Source organism: Lissotriton helveticus, chromosome 3_1 (genome assembly GCF_964261635.1).
Source record: "Lissotriton helveticus chromosome 3_1, aLisHel1.1, whole genome shotgun sequence".
Classification (NCBI taxonomy): domain Eukaryota; kingdom Metazoa; phylum Chordata; class Amphibia; order Caudata; family Salamandridae; genus Lissotriton; species Lissotriton helveticus.
Window position 1 is genome coordinate 246099077 of NC_136061.1, and position 17413 is coordinate 246116489.

The window sequence follows — 17413 nt, forward strand, 5'->3', positions numbered from 1 at the left end:
GGTGGGCCTTGCTGCAGTGGGTTGGCAGTACATCGATCTTGCCTCAGGCAAGCTTCTCTACATTGCCCCTGGAAACCACAAATATGTTCTGTACAGTTTCCAAAAGGTTTCAGGCGGCTGCGCGGTGGAAGAAGCTCAATATAGTTTTCAGTCTGTGTGCTGCAGTATAACATGTTGCTCAACCAGCAGGTAACACTAGGGCTCAGGCCACGGGACCAGCACATTGCTATCCTTTTTCTAGCTATAAGCAGCCCCATATCGACCAGTCTTCTAATAGATTTTGGCAAGTGTAGGGAATAACCCAGTGGGGCAAGCATGGGGTCGGTTTCCATATTACCTCAGTGATATATTACCTCAGTGATTTCCTCAAGAGTATTAAAAATTCCGACCCCAAAAGTCTGCTATACCCAGGCACAGCCATGTGAGGTGGAAATAATCCACCGGGCTAGGGCCACATCGCTTGCAGTCAGCGGCGTCTCGCAACCCGTACCTTTGCAATCTCTCGGGGGTGTAGTGCACTCTTTTGAGAAATGTTTTTTTTTTTTTTTTGAAGACCTTTATTGTACATGCATAGGAATACACAATGTAGGGCCAACAACCCCCAGGGCCGGCCGCAACGGTAAAACAATCAATATAGATTATACTGAGCACACAGCCTTGGAGCCGACAACCCGGGGGCCCGGCGGCGGATGGAAGTATCGTGGTGCATGATGCGAAGAATGTAAATATACGACATGACTTAGGTCTAAGATTTTTCTCTTTTTTAAACACAACAAACCCCACAATAAAAATAAAACCACGGCAATCATGTTCAGTTCCTCGAAGGCGACAAAATAACTGCCAGGACTGCAGCTGTATCAATATTGACGTTGTGACCAAGAACCAAATCCCACAGTAGGAAGCCCGACAAGCAGTCGGACGGGGTCCCTCACAGCCAAAGGAGTTCCACGTTAGTGTATGGAGACCTTTGATCATACCTGTGAATCAGAAAGACACTCATCCGGTTCAACTCGTGGTGGCTCACATATGTCTCCCCTAAATTTGTTCCAGGCCCCCCAGATTTGCCCCCATTTTTCGGGGCATCCCCGGTGGACAAACACCGCTTTCTCAGCCACCATCGCTTCGTCCATGTCCTTACACCAGTCTCGCAATGTAGGAAGTACGCTAGATCCCCATAGTCTAGCAATGTTCCGTTTTGCCACCAACATCCCCAGTATGGCCCAATCTTGTTGATGGTGGGTCAAATCCTCCGCATCCCAGATGTTTAACAGGGAGCGACGCGGGTTGGGCATTAAGGAAATACTCGTGGATTGAGAAATGGTTCGCATCACCCCTGCCCAGTACGTGGCCACCCGGCTACAGTCCCAAATGGTATGGAAGAATGTCCCTCTCTCTCCACATCCATGGAGGCAATATTCGTGGGAGGCCCTCCCTATTTTATAAAGGACCGTTCTGGTGTAGTATGTGCGGTGTAGTATTTTCAACTGAACTAGTTTAAGTCTGGATGAGATCGCTGATTCTCGGGGGGACGAGAGAGCCTCCTGCCATTCCGAGTCATCAAGGTCGCCCATGTCTCCCACCCAAGTCAGGCGCAATTTGGATAGCATGTCAGGTAGGTTGTTGACCAGCTTCCTATAGGTGTAGGACGTCGCTTTGTGGGACATATGGTCCGTTAGCAGCCTATCTTCCAACGGAGTGGATTCTTGTAGTTTTGTACCAACCGGGATGACCGACAGAAGTGAGTGACGGATCTGCATATATCTATAATACTCCGACTGGGCCATTTCGTGTTTGGTTTGTAAGTAAGTGAAGTCTACTATGTTGTTGTTCCTCCAGAGATCTCCCACTACCGAAATGCCTATGGCGTCCCATGCCCGGAATCCCTTGCTATTTCCCATGAAGCCTAGTCTGTGTGAGTCCCAGAGGGGTGTCATTTGCGTGATAGTGTCTGCGCACTGAAGGCGGCTATGCGCCTTATACCAGAGTTGGACCGTGTGACGGGTCGGACCGATAAGGTCGGACGGAACGCCTCGACTATAAAGGGTTCGGAATAGGCCACTGGACTCGGTATTCTGCCTGTCTGCCATAAAGGCAGGCTCGGTCTGCGGGGCGTGTAACCAGTAATTAATTTGCTTAAGGTGGGCAGCCCAGTAATATAATTCGATATCAGGGAGTGATATGCCCCCATCATACCAATCTTTTACCAGTTTGCATTGTGCAATTCGTGCCGGCTTCCCGTCCCACAACAAAGTAGAAACCGCAGCTGCGATGGCTCTGAAGTAGGAAGAGGGGACCAGGAACGGAGTGTTCTCGAGTAGGTAGAGGAAACGAGGCAATGCCATAATTTTAAACAGTGCGGCCTTGCCAAGGAGGGTGAGGGTGAGGGAACGCCACACCTTTACATCCCGAGTAAACCTTTCCAGTGGGGGTCTCAAGTTCAGGGCGTGGAATTCGTCAGGGTTGGATGACACCTGGATTCCCAAATATTTAAAAGGGGTATCAGTGTAACGCAGCGGACAGTCCGCAGGGAGGGAAGGCGGGCTGCCGGCGAGAACATACAGGACTGATTTGGCCCAATTAATTCTATATCCTGAAACCCTCCCAAACTTTTCACAAACATTCAGAATTTCTAGGATTGACTTTTTGGGGGAGGTGAGGTAAAGAAGGACATCGTCCGCATAGAGAGATATCCTATCTTCCCAGGACGGCGACCACCGGATACCTTAGATGGATGGTTCCCACCGAATCCAGATTGCCAGTGGCTCAAGGATCAGCCTGAACAGCAAGGGGGATAATGGGCAACCCTGCCGCGTCCCACGGCCAAGCGGGAAATCCCTGGAGACGTGGCCATTTACCGCTATCTGGGCCAGGGGTCCGGCATAGAGCAGGCCGATCCACGCACAGAACTTGGGGCCGAATCCCATGTGACGGAGCACGGCAAATAGATAAGGCCACTCCACGGTGTCGAACGCCATAGTGGCGTCCAGGGAGAGAAGCACTGCTGGCTCGTATATGTACTCCCGGCGGGCCAGTACCGCCTGTAGACGGCGTAAATTATGGGAGGTGTTACGCATCGGCATAAAGCCCGATTGGTCCGGGTGTACCAAAGTATCAAGATGGGGAGCCAAACGCTGTGAGAGTAGTTTGGCAAGGATCTTAGGTTCAGCGTTAAGCAAGGAAATGGGACGGTAGGACTCTTTTGAGAAATTTGAAGTGAATTAACCTATTGTGGCTATTTAGGGAGATACGTTTCGTGCTCTTGCAGCTGTACTTCCACTTTGCATCATCTATTTCTTTCCCTAAATCGGTCTGTCAGGCCTCTCATGCTTTGGTGTAATGGTGAGCTCGATAACCCTAAGCCAGTTTATACAATGTGGACACAATATGTACCGGCGATTCCGTTTTTATCAGAAATGTGAGAGCAGCCACATCTGGTGGCTCGGCAAAGTTGTTGCCCAGTATTTCCTTTAGTGATTACCTCACCCTTTGGAATTGGAATCTGTGGAGCGGCGAGTCCTGATGGTCTTGCACTTCCACTTTGTCCCAAGTTTTCAATGTACCCTCTGCAAACATGTCACCAATCTTGATGATGATCGTGTTGTTTAATGCCTGTCACACCCCTGTCTGTACATGCTAATAGCCAACGACACCACTCCAGGGGAGTAAGCGGAGAGTATAATATTGCTCAGGCTTGTAGCATCAGGAGGTGGTGCCAAACGTGTACTGTTGAATTGATTGAATCCAAGAACCCGGTTCTGTGGTCCGGTGGAGCAAATTATATTGCAGGCAGGGGTAGTGGCTCTGTCACCATCCTCTCGATCTGTATATGTGGTGTCTGTGGGCCTGTGCATCCAATAGCGGACTTGTGCAATTTGCGCAGCCCTATAGTATAGATTAAGGTCTGGGACGCCTTAACCCCCCATATGATCTGAAAATGTGAGTTTCCCACCTGACCCGGGCATGTTTACCAGCCCGCGCGGGTCTGAGTAGGAAAGATATAAGCGTTCTGAAGAGGGAGCTAGGGAGGACCATCAGGATATTCGTGAATAGAAACAGGAATCGGGGTAGTACAATCATCTTCATGATTTAAACCCTGCTTGCTAGCAATAATGGCAGTCGGATCCAGCACTCTGTCAGTTTCCAATTTGCTGATGGCGACCCATAGTTTTTCCTAATGACCTCCTCCGAGGCCGTATGGACCTGTATCCTGAGACCTTGCACTGAGTCCGCCGCCCACTGTAGTGGGAAATTGTGGGTGAATTTTTTCGTGCTGGGCGTAATCGAGAACATAATCGATTTGGTCCAATTTACTTTAAGGCCAGACATTGCACCAAACTGGACTAGTTCGCACAACACAGGGGCAGATTTTGTTCCGGGTCCCTTATGTAGAGCAGCGTACCATCTGCATACGTGGATAGGACTAGATCATACCCCCAGAAGCGGATACCCCTCTGGCTGTGGTATTCCCGCATTGCGCAGGCCAGTGGCTCTGCTACGATTGTGTAGAGTATCGGGGAGAGCGGACCCCCCCTGCCGAGTGCCTCTAGCGATACATATCATGTTAGTGGCCATGTCACCGATTTTGATTCGGGCTATTGGGCTATTGTAAAGAACTCCAAGCATTTGCAAAAAGACGCCTCCTAGACCAAGTCTTGTCAGAACGTGGGTCATAAATGTCCATTCGACAGACGAGTGCCTTTTCCATATCCAGGAAAACTGCGATTGCCCGCACATCTTGCATAGTCAAGTTGGATTGCGCCAAACACTGCGCAGGCTAGAAGTCCTATTTCTGTTTGGAACAAACCCAGCTTGCCCCGGTGCTACCAACAGCGGAACAAGTGGGGTCAAGCGATTCGCAAGTATTTTAGAGCATAGCTTTGTATTGACATTTAGCAATGACAAAGGGCGGTACAATGCACATTCCACCGGTGGTTTATTTTGACTTAAGTATGGCAATGATTCGAGCCTCCCTCATGGAAGGTGTCATCTGGCCTCTTTAACTCACCTCTTCGAATAGCGTGCTCAGGTGTGGAATAAGTCTGTCTTTGAATTCCTTATAAAAGGATACAGTTAATTCATCAGCACCCGGAGTGCTGCCAGCCCTCGTTCCCACCAATGTTGCTATAATCTCCTCTTCTCCAGTGGACACATGAGGTATTCCCGGTGTGTGTTCGACAGCCAGGGAAGTTTAATGTGTGCAAGGTAATCTAGTATCTCTTCGTCAAGTCCCTTAGTTCTGGAGGCGTATAGTGTGACATAATTCTGTTAGAACCTGTTGACTATTAATGTTGGGTCACTGACTGGTTTTCCCTGCTCATCATTGATCACTAACACCCATGTTTCCCTGCGTTTTTTTTTTAGGGAATACAGAACAGAGCCTGGCCTCTCACCCTCTCCATAAGTGCGGGCCGTTGCGTATTTGTCTTAGTGCTTCAGTTCAGAGTCCGCCGTTTCGTGGTGTTCTTTCAACAATTCTTATAAATTCCTCCTGCACTTGCTCATTGGCATCAGAGAGAAGCTTTCGTTCAAGCGCCTTCAGCTTACCCTCTAGGTCAAATAATCGTTGTCTTAGCGTCCGATTGCTTGGCCATAGCCATCCCTCGAAAGTAGACTTTAAAAGTTTCATACACAACCGAGAAGGTATCCACTGACCCTATGTTGTGTCCGAAGAAAGTTACAATCGCTTCCGAGAGTTCTGATTTAAAGACTGGGTCAAGTGATGAGTATGGGGGAATCTCCAAGTGAAGGGTGGAATAAACTTACGTGGGCTCTCTAAGGTCAACAGTACCAGAGAATGGTCTGTGAAGGTGCGCGGTGGCACCACACAGTCTCGAATCTGAGTGTACATGTTGCCATTGGCCATCCAGTAGTCCGTTCTAGTATGTAAGTTGTGATACGCAGAGTAGTTTATGTATATCCCCCTTTACCAGGAGAGCGCGTTCTCCAGACATCGTGTAGATCGAACTGCGTCGACGCAATTGTGATTACTCGGGCCGTTGCTGTGGAGCGCCTTTCCGGGCCTCCCGACCTGTCTAGTTGCGGGTCTAATACGCAGTTGAATTCCCCACCCCATAACTGAGGACCGGTCCCGTAATTCCGCATCTTCTCGATTAGTGCTGCAGAGAATTTGGGGTTATCCTTATTCGGGCCTTATATATTAATTATAAGCAGATCCAACCCCTTCCCTCTGATGACATATCTCCCCTCCAAGTCTGTTTCTAGTGGTTCCAGTTGTAGCCCTGCCTTTTTTAATCCAAGTGATCACGCCTCTGGCATGAGACATGAACCCTGCCGCATGAACTTTGCCCTGCAATCCCCTGCAGTGGAGCATGCGACTGAGTGTGAAATGCGATTCCTGCAAGAGGACTATATCAATGGTGTGCCTGGTGAGATAGGCCATTACTTTTCTCAACTTTCTGTAATCGTTCAGGCCCCTGACATTCCAGGTCAAAGCATTGATCTTACCAATTGATGACTGAGCCATACATAGTGGAGGGATACCATGTTTCGTAACTTGCCAGTGCTTGGGTGTTTGTACGTGTTATGTAGCAAGGCAGTCTATGTAAATACTGTACTGTGTTCATTGCTCTATGAATATAGCCTATATTTTGTTTTTTGATTCGGCCCCCCCCCCCCACATGCAACCCCCAACCTTGCGCTGGCGATACTCCCTTAACAAACCATTAACATCTACAACATTATCAAAATCAGCATCTTTCAATAAACAAAAAGAAAATAATCCAGGTTTGTTGTATAACATTTTAGGACCCTATTGTAATTTTCCCGATTCATGCCCTTATATAGGTATAAATCACCATATCCTTATATAGGCATTAGAATCATAACCATATTTAAACATAGCTCATGCAGTCCAAATAGGGCAGGGCTACTTCCACTAGTTCCGAAAATCTACAACGATTTCTTGGAGAAAACTGCTTCAGCAGCTAGGGACTTGCTCGAATACTGACTAGTCCAAGAACTCATGGAGTTTTCAAAGAACAGACTATTTGACAACGTTATTATGTCCACCTTTACGTCAAACTCGGTACCTTCAAGGTATAAATATGCCCACACTTGCCATAGCAAACACACAGTGGTTTGGAGCAGTTCGACTATCTACTTGCCTGACGCGCCCTGCTACTGCAAGTGCCGAGGAAGCCGACTCCAGCAGACGCACTGAAAGAGACGCTGTCTTTTCTCCTGCCGAGAAATCCAGCTCCAGTGTTTCCAAGCTACCCTGTTGTTGGAAAATCAAGTTCTAAGATTGACCTTCATTCTAAACGAAGGTACGGAGCTGATTAGACCCTAAGAGAAATATTGGATAGATTCTTGGCAAAGAATACTAAATTTATGCTACACCTCACTTCTTGCCACGTACTAAGCTTAGGTTAGGTACACTGGGGTAGGCGTATTTTAGAAGCACCAGTTGAGTACTTTTTAGCCTTTGTTATTGATGTATGTATGTATTTATCTATGGTCTAGGAACCATACAATGCTCTTACAGTATTATTTTATTCTACTCTTTTTACTATATGCATTATATTTTGCAACCAGTTTTACGATTGTAGCAGTTCATTTCTTATGCTTGAGAAAGAAGACTGTTCAATAAATCCTTTTATTGAAAACACCCGTCTATCTATTTCTCTGCACCTCTGCATGATTGAGTAAAATATCTATCCATTGTTTCCACAACTCTGAAGATCAGTTTTATCTTGTCATGTTTATGCGGTTAGCTGGCACTCGCAATTAAGTCTAATATATTTCGATAGAGACCTAGTAGACATAAGTCCTACGTCACATCTATAGGATATATTATTCCAATGGGCAAAGCCTATAGGGATTATAGGAACAACACTACATGGCGCCCAACATTTGGTAAGGCACTAATTTAACGCTAGATACAAGAGTAACTCAGTCGTGCTTTTCACAGAGACCCCTTTATCCGGTAAAATACTCCAATAGACGTCTGGAGTGGGTTAAAGGATAAAATCCGCCATAACTAAGTAGGACGAAAAATCCTATATATTACTTTTTGGTTTTGTTCAACGTTGAAGGATAGTGTTCCAAAATATTGTGCACCTTATTTTTATTTCCTTGAAATTTGCTCTGCAAAACTTTCAACAGAATGTCAGATACAGACGAAGATAATCCCAGGGTAAATGGAACTGCAGTAAAGGCAAACCAACCAGGTCTTGACACTACAGGTTTCCAACAAGATGATGCGGATGCTATAATCTTCCCGGAATATGTAAGAAAACCATAGCTATAAAGCTTATAGAAAATGGCCTATCAACAAAAAGTGGTAGGATAATTTGTCATAGAGGCACATAAATATCGGCAGACGGGTATTATCTTTCCACAAGCAAATCCAACAACACATGTGTTCCACTTCTACAAGATAGATGAACCTCCAGCAGAATACGTTCCTTTCGAGGACATTGAAATTCCACTAACTTACCAAGAGTATCAGCTCTGGTTTAACGGCGCCCTACAACATCAAAATCACATTACCAGGCTCGGTCCACTAGGTAGACCAGGAGCACCATGGCCGGTACTAGCCAACTATACACCACATCCTGCCATTGAACAAATCACAGGTCCAGAACTATTAGCTCAGCTAAAACAATTAATTAAAATCCATAGATAATCAGTACAATATGTTATGCGGACGTTAACAGTCCAACCTGCTTTAAGGATTCCACAGCACACCCCTCATCAGGGGAACACAAACAAAGTTACACCGCAGACTATACAATCAGTCATCGGTAAATTACCCACAAAAAGGGAACAAATTCCATTCTGGTTAGCTCAGAAAATTACTCAAATTGAGGCAGTATTTCCCGATAGTACACCTCATGAGAAACACAGGATTCTTATAATCTGTTTACCAATGGGGATCGCACCACACCTAGAGCACTGTGACACTTGGGGTACAGTCTTTGCTGCAATCTACACAAAAACACATGGTGTTCCGTCCATGGCGGTAATACCAGACGTCCTGGAACAGATTCAAAATTAATACGCGGCAGAGCCTGCTTTAAATCTGGGTATGAAATTGATGAACGATTTCAAACAGGTCTCAGCTATAATATTAGCTCATATTAAAGGTGAAGCAGCATCCGTGGCAATCCGCTAAAAACTTGATGTAACTGAACAACCATATGAACTGGCCAGAATAATAGAAAAATTCTATGAAGAATTAGGAAGAGATAGTTTGGGAGGGAAACCAGTAAAACCTGAACTAACAGAAAATCCTGAAAACGTTTTTATTAAAAACACTCTCACCGCTCCTAAAAAGAAGTGGGAAAATACTAGTTAGACACTTCCTAAAGAGAAGCGTTCTCAATCCAGAGTTAGATCTCCTCAAAAGGAGTCCTCTGAAAAGAGGTATAACCTCCGAAACAGGGATAACTTGAGAAAACCTGATAGATATCAAAATACTGATACACGTTCCTCTCGTACCTTTCAGACTTCCTCGCAGAAATCCAAAAGAGGACGATCAGAACACAAGGAAGAACGCGTGAAGTTCAAAGATGATCAACACGTTCCGAAAAATAAGAAAACTCAATTCACCAAAAAGAAGGTAGCAAGTCTTAAAATCAGACATGCCGAGGATCTTGAGGACACAACTCAAGAACGGGGAGTAGGCCCAGGCAATGCTGGACAGCTCAGCAGAGGTTACCACAGCTCGCAAGATCCTGAAGGATCATCTGGAGACAGTGGACCTGAATGGCATTCAGGTTGAAACTGCGGATACCAGGGTTAGTGTACATAAGTTATATGAAGTAACACTCCGAATAGAGGGGGATATAACTAGGAAAATAAAAGCACTCTTTTGGGAAAAACTATCTAAGGCTTATGACATCCTTCTGTCTGAAAAAGACTGGCCACCTGAATGTGTCAGGGAGTGCCCACATGGCGAAGAGATCATTATGCCAGCCTCCTCAAATCCTATTCCTATTCATAAAAAATATACCTGTGCCAGAAAATGGGCTGTGGCCCAGGCACCAGCGTTATATAAAATCATGTGGATTGGTATGAGGATTCTCCTCACCCCAAGATCCAGTTAAAAAATCAACCAGCTGCTCAGAAGCAGTATCTAGTTAAACAAGAATCTAAAAAGCAGGTCAGGGAGATCCAAGATCAACTTGAATACCAAGGGGTGATTGAAACATGCACCTCGTCCATGAACAATCCTTTGTTTCCTGTGTCCAAACCAGACAATACATATCGTCTATTTTTGGACTACAGACATTTAAACTCTTGTTGCTAAACCTTTGCAGTACAAAATGCACACAGTGCAGCACTGATGAATAAAATTGTGCGCAAAAAATATAAAACCACATTAGATATTTCAATCGTTTTTTTCTGTCAAAGCATTGCACCTGAAAGCAGGTACTTGACCGCTTTCTCAATTATGGGGACACAGCGTCACTTCTGTCGTCTCCCACAGGGCTTCAAGAATATTCCAGGGTTATTTTCAGCCAGGGTAAGAGTTACTACAAACGTACGACGATGAGGCATTATCTTATGTTGATGACATCTATCTTACAGACGATGATTTGGACAAGCACTTGAACATGGTGAACACCATGATACTTGGATTCGCCTCTGAAGGGTATAAATTTAACTTTAAAAAATCAAGAATTGCCCACCTCAACGTCCTATTCTTAGGATATGAACTTTCAAGTGAAGGCAAAAGCCTGGCAGCAAACTTTTTAGAGAAATGTGCGCTGCTCCAACCGCCAAAAACGCTGAAAAACTTAGTCAGTTCTAGGATTCCTGAATTTCGGAAGAACTTACATTCTAAACTACGCAGAAAGGGTTAACCCTCTCTACGAATTAATCAAACCTGATTTCAAACCTACTAATTGGACTCAAACACACATAAATTTTGCGTTTAGTGCAAACAGACATGTTAGCAACAACACGTTTACAGACACGCATAAATAAGATCAACCTTGTAATGCGAATCATCCCAGGGATATGCGGATTCACATACCTGACCTTTAATGAAGGTGAAAAGGTACCAATAGCTTATAAATCACACTTTTACACAAAAGCTGAAATGTAATTCACTTCAACAGAAAAAATTCTGACAGCGGTTCAAACTGCAGTAGCAAGAGAGAGAGCCCTTGCACAGGGTAAACGCATAAAAGTCGTTACTCCTGTACGTGCCTTGGAGGCAGTGACAAAGGCAAGCATTCAGAATGCGAAAGCTTGACATCCGAGATGGATACAATGGGTTAATTCTCTTGCTGCGACAGACGTTGAATACGTTTTTGACCCGTACTTAAAGACACAAGAATTTCTCCAATACGAACAAGAATGTCCTCTGCCCACTGAAATTCTGCCTCTAGAGCACTACGGCTGTATAATATATACAGACTGATCAGCACAGCCCGCAATTGGGGGAAAACAAGCTTATAGTGCTGCGTGTGCGATTGTTAAAGGTCGCTGGCGCGATGGTAAATTCAGACCTATGGTCACAAAAACTCAATCCCTAGGAGACTGTACAGCTCAGCGAGCTGAACTACAGGCTTTCAAGATGGCGCTTGAAAATACAGATCGCAAATTCCCCACATTCAGTGTGCGATTCGTATTACTGCGTCCAGTCTTATAAGGAATATCTGCAGAACTGGGTTCAAAATGGTTTTGAAGACACAAAAGGTGGCACAAAGCATAAAATGCTTTGGGAACAAGTAGTTATTTTACAGAAAGAACACTCGCATGATCCATACAGTCATCAGCGTGATGGCGTTCACGTTGAAGGGAATTCATTGGCTGATGAAGCCGCGAAGGAAGCTGTGCAAACGGCTTCTGTAGCTGCAATCTCTCGCTCAAAAACGAAAATAGACAGTGAAATAATGCAAGCTGTTACTGCTTCAATAAAAGATAGTGGTAAAACATTACCAAAAGGCTTTCCACCCAAGTACTCCTATATAACTGATGCAAATAATGTTCCTTTTTCTCGAATCCCTGGAGTGAGTGATGGAGTAATCCCAAATATAAAAAACAGATCAGGACTGATTTTAGCAGCACATGAAGGGCTTGCCTCTGCACACGCAGGGGTTTCTGCCACAGTTTCATTATTAAAACAGCGATACTGGTGGCCGCGCATGAGGAAACGGACCCGAAACTATGTTTTGGAATGTGAAATCTGCCAGTAAATGAAAGTTTCAACAGTGAAACGCCTGGCGCAGACGCCCCTTCTTATTTTAGATAAACCATTAGCATGTGTTTATCTGGACCACTGTGGTCCCCTACAAAGGGATGGTAACTATAAATATATCATGGTTGCAGTGGATTCATGCTCAAGATTCATTTGGATGTGGCCTCAGCGCTCGGCTGACGCCCGAACTGTTATAAAAGATTTGCGAGTCTTTATCGGCACATACGCAATCAGCACGCTACATTCTGACCAGAGTCCTGCGTTTCGCTCTTGAGCCTACAAGGAGGCATGGCCAAGCTTGGGCGTTGCATTGCAGTACTCAAGTCCATTCCATCCTGAGGGAAATTCGTTTGTGGAAAGAAAAAAACTTGACCTAAAGCAATCTAGAACAGCCAGGGTATTAGGTTTAGGTGACTGGTGGGTCAAACATCTAATAAGTGTCCGACGTAGTCTTAATAATCTGCCAAGAAATTCTCTGGGTGGCATCACGCCATTTGAAATCCTTTTTGGTACTAGAATGATGGTTGAAAACCTCGATCGTCATACTTCAGTGGTGGAACAAAAACCCGTTGATATCAAAGATCGTTTGGCTGTTTTACAGGACTGAAATGAAACAAGAAGAAGTCTAAGCAACACCATACAAAAGCCAACGACCACTGAAGAAAAACCACCTGTCCCAGCAAGACCTGTCTGGATTCCAAAGATTGGGGATCTGGTCAGAGAGAAAATAGCGGATAAGAAGGAATTTGGGCCTTCTTACAGAAAACCAGCACCTGTACTAGCAGTCCACGGATCAAGAACAGTGTTACTGCCTCCCCTTGCTGGAAGAAAGGAGAACCAGTCTATATCAATTGACCTAGTAAACCCACATCATGTGGCCGATAATAAGTAGTAGGTCCAGTGGATTCCCAAGATGTAGCAGGTGACCGAATCGTGCTACTATCCAAGAGGTTCAAACTGAAAGACTCATCACCTTTGAAGAATCTGCAGTGAGAAGGACTATGCAACAAATCCATGGAACTTGTGCCTCTTGAAACCCAAATGACAGTTTGTCAAGAAACTCCGGTCTACAATGATGTAGCAACTTACTACACTAACATGTCGAGGGAACAAGCAGCTTCAGTGATTTTCAAATAATCCGGATGCAATACCAACTATTGACAGAACTGCCTCTGGCTATTTCATCAACTTCACTACCTTTTCTGAAGATCCCTGTGGACCTGAAACAACGCCAACAAACAAAACTTTCAAGGAACAAGTAACAGAACTTTTTCACCAGCTTGCAAATACATATATGATTTCACCATGGGTTGAACTTTGGATTGGGTTAGGTGTACTTTTTCTCCTAATGGCTAATTCTTGTTTTAAGTTTGGGACAGCTGATAGATGAAAAACATATTAAAATGGATGCAGCAAGTAAGAATGTCAACTTACTCCTGAAACCACACAAATCATCTCATCGTGAACAAAGAGACCTGTCATACGTGAACCTCACCGTCGTTCCTCTACATGGTGGTACAGCTTGGGATAGAACTGATTATGACATTTATGGCCCTGTCGAGCTGCTGAAGATTCCACATCAATATAAGGTTTCCTTGAGTGATTTTGTTTCACAAAGTACATTTTCTGATGATTGGGACTTTCAAATTATGAAGAAATGTATTGTTTTAATCATTTTGGTCATCATTTGCACAAATCAGCAAACCCTAGAAATGTTTTAACTTATAATCAATGGGAACATTGTCCAACACCTCCAAAATGTCCATACTTTACAGGTTTTAATGGCACAAATCTAGAAAGCTTTTACTTTAAAAATATTAAAAAGACAGGCATGAAAAGTATGTTAACAAATAGTAAGCACATTTATTCTGCGGCCTTTTATGCTCAATTGTCCACATTAGGCTATAACTTTTGGAAAGACAACATTGAGACAAACTGTCTGGGGCACAAAAGACTGGCAGGTACAAGGTTTAGAAGCATTATTCCGAGCCTGCATCATCCCCGAACAAATAATGTTCTTAAATGAAACTGTTCAACAAACATCTTGTTTTGGCCTGGCTAAGATAAAAGAATTAAACAAACCGTCCATACCAAAAACCACACCTGATGGTAATATAACTACAGATGAGGAGTTAGACGTAAATTATATTTTACAACAAAACAGAAGTGATCCTGAATGGAAAAAATGGTTAATCTGGCCCACAGACGCGAATAACTGTCCTGAACAAGACACAAGGGTTTACAGTAACTAGGCCAGATCCAAGATATATCCAGAGACCACATCCAGGGATAATAACATCTTACAATGTAGGGAAACTGTGCCGTGAATGGCTACAAAAATCCACACTCCCAGATATAAAACAATGAACTTTACTTAAAGATGGCGTTGACTTACGAGAATTCTTACTTGGACCTCGCAAACCAAGTCATAAACGTTTCATATACGCCGGTGTTTACGCTACTCGCAATGAAGCATGGAAAGTCACGCAAATGGAAACTGCAGTACGAGAAATTGATCGTATTAATTTAGAGAAAGCTCTCTATGGTTGACAATGGGTTAACAACTCTGTCGTCCAGAATTTATTATTTGGACCGCATCGTATCCTCTGCCATTGACATAATGGAACAGGACTTGCTAATGTTACAACATGGCCAGTCTCAATTACGTTCTATAATGCTGTTAGGCTGGACGTTACAAAACCTTTGTTCTGGCTATGTGCCTTGGCGTCTAATCAACACCACGTCATTGTTTACACCCTTACAGATAAACAAATCTCTTTGGCACAGAGGGGAGCAGACTATATGGTGCTATGCATAGAAAAACTGGAGAGATTACCATTGACCCTTTCTGAGAAACCATCAGTTGAATGGATAATACATGGCACCATCACGATACCAGTGAAGATTTTCCTGTTTCATTATTGCTTAAAACACATACCAGCAGGCCTGTATGAAAGGTTGGGTAAAGAGTACATAAAGTCGACCTGGGATTTACCATACACACACAAATGTTGGAGTGGGGAAAAGGAGGTATTTTTTAGTGGTAAAAATTGCAAAACCACGTTAAGCGGTACACTTCTGTGTCAAGGCATTAATTTACATGGAGCCTGTGAGGGTTCTTCAAACAACTTATCATGCCACCTGCTGGGTTCCTCGGCAGCAGTGCATCCTCGGCAAAGCGCCAGGATGCCCTTTGGGTGACAGGATAGCGCTATACAAGTATGCAAAATAAATAAATATAGATCCAATTTTTAGGCAGCTTTCCAATGGAAGCTACAGAATGCTGAATGATCACAGCTGTTGTGGAATGATGCCAGGGACAAGATATCTGGTTAGTGCGTCAGCCAGGGTCACTTGTTGTATGCAAGTATTGTTTCCAAAAACTAAGACAGACAGGGAGTCGTCACTATGGCCTCCGCTGAACATCTCTTTTATGCAAATTGATACTTTAAGCAGAATGAAAGCCATTCTTTTACAAAAAACGGTGCCATTGACCTCGTCCAGAGAGCCGTATGATCTGCACGTTGCAAGGTCCTCTGCAGAGATACATGCATTATCAACAAACTGTCCCATACATTTAACAGAAATGTTAGGTCGTATCTTAAACATGTCTGATACCAGCGGTATTGTACATGTATTTAAGATGATTTTTTGGGGACTTTTAGCACCCTTTGTAGCAGTCCTGGGCATTTTTCCTAACTTCGTGCGTTGTGTTCGGTGGCCTGCCTCTCATCTTGGGACTTGTAGCAGGGATACTATTTTTAATTCCTCCTGCTCCGTTATGGCAAGTCCGGCCACCAGCGATACCCAAATTACCATGGAGAATGCTCTTCTGGCAATGACGTATCGTGAAAAAATAACACAGATCCTTGGCTAGGCTTGTTTGAGAGATCTTAATAACACATGTTTCCGGTCATTCAGACCAATTTGGCAAGATTGCAACTTACCTATTCTACGATGCCTGCTTTGTGGAGAGGAATGCGTGTTGGATATCTGTCTAACACTTCCATCGGCAATGCCAACGGATGTTGACACTTTACTGGGTCCGGTAACGGCTCATGTATTGTTGCCCCCAACGGCTACCAATCTTGATGACGGCATTCAGTAAGATCTCACCGGCAATTCCAGCTGAAGGTGAGATACGCAGACCAACAGGCACACAGGTACCATCTACTTCGAACATTGCTAATGCGACTGACGCTGACGGTGTTGCTTCACATCTGTCTACAATTGACCTTCTTAATGAAGTGGTTCAACTTTCATCTAGTGGTAGACGATTTCTTTGCCAGCCTTAACGATTTAATGTTTTCTCCTGACACCGAGAATAACTTTTAAAGTTAGCACACAGTGTTCTTTCAGCTCTGAAATTCGACCTTCACTTTTTTCAAAACAAAAGTTTCTAACTTTGGAACTCTATTTTTCTACGATTTGATTTGACTTTTTTTCCAAAACACAATGAACTTTGGCACAAAGCAATCTGCTTAAAGTAAAACTATTCTTAGAGAACAAGAATTCTTTGAATACTTACTAGAAACAATATTGACCTAATCGACAAACCAAAAATAGCTTGTATATTCTGCTATGGGATGGTCTCGACTTTTTTTTCTGTAACTAAGAGCCATTTCATAAATGTAATTTCATGATTCATTCAGTTAGCATTACCAATATCATATTGTAGGCTTACAATGAAATCATTGCTTTTAAATGCGTTCAGTACAAATGCTCATATTTTCGTGTGCAACCATTTCAAATGCGTTTTATATGTACTTTTGTGTTGGATTGTAAACACGTGCTATATGTTTTAGTGCTTGAACTTAGCTGAACATGATAACGTGGAGTGGGTGTTGTATAACATTTTAGGACCCTATTGTAATTTTCCCGATTCATGCCATTATAGTGGTATAAATCACCATATCCTTATATAGGCATAAGAATCATAACCATATTTAGACATAGCTCATGCAGTCCAAATACGGCAGGGCTACTTCCACTAGTTCCGAAAATCTACAACGATTTCTTGGAGAAAACTGCTTCAGCAGCTAGGGACTTCCCCTTGCTCGAATACTGACTTGTCCAAGAACTCATGGACTTTTCAAAGAGCTGAAAATCTTTGATGACGTTATTATGTCCACCTTTACGTCAAACTCAGTACCTTCAAGGTATAAATATGCCCACACTTGCCATAGCAAACACACGGTGGCTTGGAGCAGTTAGACTATCTACTTGCCCTCCAGCAGGCGC

General features: G+C 43.9%; 1 protein-coding gene across 4 annotated transcripts in view; it reads left to right on the plus strand.

The window, feature by feature from the left end:
- Positions 1 to 17413, plus strand: part of AKAP1 (A-kinase anchoring protein 1) — a 536294-nt gene that overhangs the window by 386851 nt on the left and 132030 nt on the right. The window lies entirely within an intron of this gene.